The sequence below is a fragment of the Mustela erminea genome, chromosome 13 (assembly GCF_009829155.1).
Source record: "Mustela erminea isolate mMusErm1 chromosome 13, mMusErm1.Pri, whole genome shotgun sequence".
Classification (NCBI taxonomy): Eukaryota; Metazoa; Chordata; class Mammalia; order Carnivora; family Mustelidae; genus Mustela; species Mustela erminea.
In genome coordinates this window covers 54,336,860-54,342,859 of record NC_045626.1, presented here as the reverse complement: position 1 = coordinate 54,342,859, position 6,000 = coordinate 54,336,860, and positions in this window count along the sequence as shown.

Below are 6,000 nucleotides of genomic sequence, written 5' to 3'. Positions count from 1 at the left end.
CATTTCTTTTCTTTTCTTTCCTTTTCTTTTCTTTTCTTTTCTTTTCTTTCTTTCTTTCCTTCTTTCTTTCTTTCTTTCTTTCTTTCTTTCTTTCTTTCTTTCTTTCTTTCTTTCTTTCTTTCCTTTTTTGTAAGATTATATTTATTTGAGAGAAAGAGCACAGGAGGAAGAAGAAGCAGGGGGAGAAGCACACTCTCCACTGGCCAGGGGAGCCCGAACATGGGGCTACATCCCAGGACCCCATGATCATGACCTGAGCCTAAGGCAAAGGCTTAACAAACTGAGCCACCCAGGTGCCCCCATGCCCATTTCTATGACAAATATTTTTTTAAGTATTTATTTATTTGACAGAGAGAGATCACAAGTAGACAGAGAGGCAGGCAGAGAGAGAGGAGGAAGCAGAGCCCGATGTAGGCTCCATCCCAGGACCCTGAGACCATGTACCAAGCTGAAGGCAGAGGCCCAACCCACTGAGCCACCCAGGCACCCTATGATAAATATTTTTAACTATTGCTCTTTTGAGTTCATCTGATGATTTGACACTGTTATTACTAATAGTATATTTATACTACTATTTCTTGATTTATTGACTTTTAAACAGTGTCCATTAACTATCACACTGAAAGGTAAAGGAATGGCTTATTTTTCATTTGTTCTGAGTCTCTCCTCCCACTACTAAATTTTAGTAGTGCTATTATTTTGTTGTTTTTCTTCTTGTTAGTTTTGCAACCATAAAAAAAAAAAATAGAACCTATTTTGATCCTCAGGGTTAAATAGTAACCCTGAACTTAATTGGATTCACACCAGTGTCTCCTAGCCATTTGAAGAAGGACTTACCTCTAATTTGAGAAATACAAAACCAATATTCCTAGAAGCGTTTAAAAAAGTGTTTTATAAAATGTGTACCATTTTGACAATGAAGTCTTAAGTGTACTTGCATAACTTTTATGCATTGCCTTCCATAAAACTCATAGTCAAGAAGGAAGGCAAAAATGAGTAATTCTAGTAGCAAATAAATGATATAGCAGTTTACCTTTTTTTTGCTGTTACTGGTCTCATACCTTGAGGAAAGTTTAAGGCAAACTCAATAAATGAGGAAGACTCCTGAAGGTGAATTTGACACTGTTGTGTAAATGTGAATGAGTATTTATTAGAGAACATGGAAATGACAGCCAAATAACTGATGGAAAATCTTTGTGGGAAATACAGGCTTGAAGGAACACATGTGCCCCGATGTTTATAGCAGCATTATCAGTAATAGCCAAATTATGGAGACAGCCCAAATATCCATTGACTGGTAAGTGGACAAAGAATGGGTGATAGAGATAGAGGTAGAGATAGATAGGAATATTACTCAGCCATCAAAAATAATGAAATGTTGCCATCTGCAGTGACATGGATGGAGTTGGAGTATATTATGCTAAGTGAAAGAAGTCAGTCACGGAAAGACAAATGCCATAGGATCCCACTCATATGTGGAATTTAAGAATGAAAACAGGTGCACATATGGGAAGGGGGAAAAGAAAAAAAAGGAGAGAAGGAAACAAACAATAAGACACTCTTAACAATAGAGAACAAACTGAGGGGTGGTGGAGGGAGGTAGGTGAGGGACGGGCTAGATGGGTGATGGGAATTAAGGAGGGCATTTGTTGGGATGAGCACTGGGTGTTGTGGGTAAGTGGTGAATCACTGAATTTCTACTCCAAAACCAATATGGCATTGTATGTTCATTAACTAAAATTTAAATGATAAATAAATTAAATTCCATACAATATAATGAAAATATGCCATATAAGCTTCCCCCTCCCCCCAAAAATCTTCATGTGAGTGCTCCGATCATCAGATCTATAAACCAGATTGCTGAAAAACTGATTTTGTTCACAATAGTGGGGAGTTCTCTCCTCCCAGGAAATGAATGCCTCTGGCAGGTGGGTGTTGCCAGACAAAACCAACTTTTTCCCACTCTCCCCTTCTCCACGGATGTTAATACCCAAGGCACAGATAGAAAAAAGAATGAAAGAAAGAAATTAAATCCTGCTGGGAAGTGAGCTTCCCAAGAGATTCTGTGCTAACAGTTTTCAAACTTAAACAATGGCTCTGAGGAACGAAAGCACTTAGAAAGAAACATACACTCTGTTTCTGTGGCTTCTTCTTTTTTTTTTTTTTAATTTTTAATTCAAATTCAAGTTAGTTAACATAGTGTATTACTAGTTTCAGGGGTAGAATTTGGTGATTCATTAGTTGCATAGAACACCCAGTGCTCTTTCCACCAAGTGCCCTCCTTAATGCCCATTACGAAATTACTCCTCCCTATCTCCACCTCCCCTCCAGCAAACCTCAGTTTGTTTCCTAATGCATTGGGGATTAAGAGTATCTTATGAGGGTGCCTGGGTGGCTCAGTTGGTTAAGCAACTGCCTTCAGCTCAGGTCATGATCCCAAAGTACCGGGATCAAGTCCCGCATCGGGCTCCCATCTTCTCCCTCTGACCTTCTCCCCTCTCATGCTCTGTCTCCCTCTCTCAAATAAATAAATAAATCTTAAAAAAAAAAAAAAAAAGAGTCCCTTATGCTTTGCATTCCTGTTTCTGAAGGAGCTAAAGCAGTGCTTCTCTGGATAAGATGCCAAGAGCAAAAGAAAATGTTACCACCTGGCCTTCAGGTCTACTCCCGTCTCGTACCCTCTCTATTCTATGAAATTCACCCATTCTTAATACCTTAGTTTCCAATTTACTAGGTTATTGGCCTTTTTCATTTTAATCTTCCTGGTAAATTCTACTTCAAAAAATTCAGAAGTACATATGCTTCCTGATAGTCCATAGAACAGTGCCAAAACAAGAAAACCCTGATGAGCTCTGGCCCCCCATTTCCCCCACCCATCTCCCCTTGGGGACCCAATATTCACAGCCTGGGGTGTCTTCTTGCACATTTTTCTCTATATAAGGGAAAGGCATTTTAAAAAATATTTATTTATTTATTTGATAGACAGAGATCACAAGGAGGCAGAGAGGCAGGCAGGGAGAGAGGAGGAAGCAGGCTCCCTGCTGAGCAGAGAGCCCGATGGGGCTAGAGCCCAGGACCCTGGGATCATGACCTGAGCCGAAGGCAGAGGCTTTAACTCACTGAGCCACCCAGGGGCCCCGAAAAGGCATTTTTAATAGAATGAAAATATGGCATCTTCTCTTCCTTATTTCAAAATATATGGTGTATATTCATCCAGGTCAATGAATAGGGAGCTGAGTCATTTTAAAACTAACTTCCTGTTTCAGTCACCATCTGCTGCCTACTTAACAATTATTCTCTCCTTCCCTGCTAACAGAAACTTGATTTGATTCAAGTATTAAGAGAGCAGCAATGTGCTCTCTTGGTCAGACTCCCAAGCCCCACAGGAATGATTCCTGATTGGTCTATAATGCGGGCTCTCTATCAGTCCTAGTAACTCATTCCCCTCTTTGTTAGTTTGTATAGTTTTTTTTTTTTAAAGATTTTATTTATTTATTTGACAGAGTTCACAAGTAGGCAGAGAGGCAGGCAGGGGATGGGGTGGGGGCGGGGAAGCAGGCTCCCTGCTGAGCAGAGAGCCTGATGCGGGCTTCGATCCCAGGACCCTGGGATCATGACCTGAGCCGAAGGCAGAGGCTTTAACCCACTGAGCCACCCAGGTGCCCCTAGTTTCTATACAGTCTTTATTGGAAGTACAATATCAATACATTAAAGTATTCACACATCAGTAATCACCTTTACCCAACAACACACCCATATAAATCTCACCCAGATTAAGATATAGAACATTACCTGCTTGTCAGAAGCCTACCTCACAGCTCATCTCATGCATTACCCTCCCCCAAGGCAATCAGCATTTGATGTGTATAATTATTGATTAGATTTGCCACTTTCTGAAGGCTATATAAACTGAACATAAAATATATATTCTTCTGTGCCTTGGTTTTCGTGTTCAACATTCCATCCGATTCACCCATGTACTAACCATATACCATCATGTTCTCTCTCTCATCCTCCTCTGTCCTGAGATCATGAGGCTCCTCAGAGATCAGTTTACTACTCATTTTCCATATTAATCCTCACACATTTAGGAGCAAAGCCATACCCAAATTTCTGAGGCTCTAGTTATGAAGCAGAAGGTGGACTCTATATTCCCTCCTTCCTTCCTGTATTGTTCACTGCCTCAAGCACAGGGGCATCTTCTCCCTTGGCCAGTCCCCTCTGCCCTGAGCCATTGTTTATCTCTTCTGCCTGGTTTTATTTTTTCTCAATCCAGATATTGAAATATCTTATTTTGGTGATTTTTCATTAGGTTTCTGAATGTCTTTCTACCCTATTTTTCCCTTTCCTCTCTCCCAGGGAAAACCTTTCAACTCCCTTCCACTCAAAGTCAACTTAAAGGGCGCCTGGGTGGTTCAGTGGGTTAAGCCTCTGCCTTTGGCTCAGGACATGATCCTGGAGTCCTGGGATCGAGGCCTGCAAGGGAGTCTGGCTTCCCACTGTCTCTGCCTGCTGCTCTGCCTACTTGTGATCTCTCTGTCAAATAAATAAGTAAAATTTTTTTAAAAAGTCAACTTGAATACTTCTTTTTAGAAACATACATGTGACAGACACAAGTTAGTATGTTAGCCTAGAATCCACTCTCCCCCCTCTCTTTCCAATAGGGCATAGAGCTGCACATACACACGCTACATTTCCTTGTATCCTATGGTGCTTGGTGGAGCCATGTAACTTTATTCTCACCAATGAAGTGTGAATGAAGTATGTGCACAAATCACACATCATCTCCCTAAAAAGAAAAAAAAAAAAAAAAAGGCTTTCCCTCTACCATTTTTATTTCCAGTTTTTTTTTTTTGTTCTGACCATGTATATGGTACTGTGAGCCAGCTTTTACTGTATAGATGAAGATAAGGCACTATATTCTAGGACAGTTCTGTCCAATAGAAATATGTGAACCACAAGTGTAATTTTTTTTTAAAAAATTTAAGATTTGTTTTAGAGAGTGCTTGCATGTGCATGAGCAGGAGGGGTAAAGGAGAGGGAGAGAATCTCAAGCAGACAACCTGCTGAGTGCAGAGCCCAACGTGGGGCTCAACCTAATGACCATGAGGTCATGACCCTAGCTGAGACCAAGAGTCAAATGCTCAACCGACTGAGCCACCCATGCACCCCATAGTTTAAATTTTCTAAACAAAAAAGTGAAAAGGATGGATGAAATTAAATTTAATAATGTATTTTAACCCAATATATCCAAAATGTTATTTCAACACTCAGTTGCTATAAAGTTGTTAATGAGATCTTTTGAGTTGTTGGGTTTTGTTTTTCATATAAAGTCTTTGAAAACTGGTGTGTATTTTATACTTGCAGCATGTCTTAATTTGGACTGGCCATATTTCAAGAACTCAGTAGGAATGCCTGGATAGTGGCTGCCATACTGGACAGAACAATTCTAGAGCATGGCAGAGCGACAGGACAGAAGGCAGCTGGAGCCCTGGGATAGACTCCCCAGCCTCCTTGGACTAACTGGCTATACCTACTATGTGAGAAGTAAATTTCTACCTTGTTGGAGCCAGTATTTTTTTTTTACGTTCTTTATTACAGAAGCTTAGTCTGTATCTTTACTCACACTTATACACATAGTAATTATAATGCAGCCCCTCTCTGAAAACTCCTCTGTTCAAGGCTGGAGGCTTTATACAATGCCTAAAATTGAAGGAGTCCAAACAGAAGAAGCTCCACTCCTATCACCCTGAGGAAGTGTCTGGAGGGCCAGATATTCTGCAATAAACTATGCACCACTCTCATATACGTTTCATTTCTCAACCTTCTCCATCAGCTTCTCTTGAACATTTTTCTTTGGAAAATGTTTTGTAAGAACGGCTTAAGACAGAATTAAAAGTGATACATGTAAGATGGGATAAGACCCAAAGAACAAAAGGAGAAGTACAAATAAAGTTGAAGGATGGACGAAGTCAGGCATATCAAAATAGGATAAAAGTA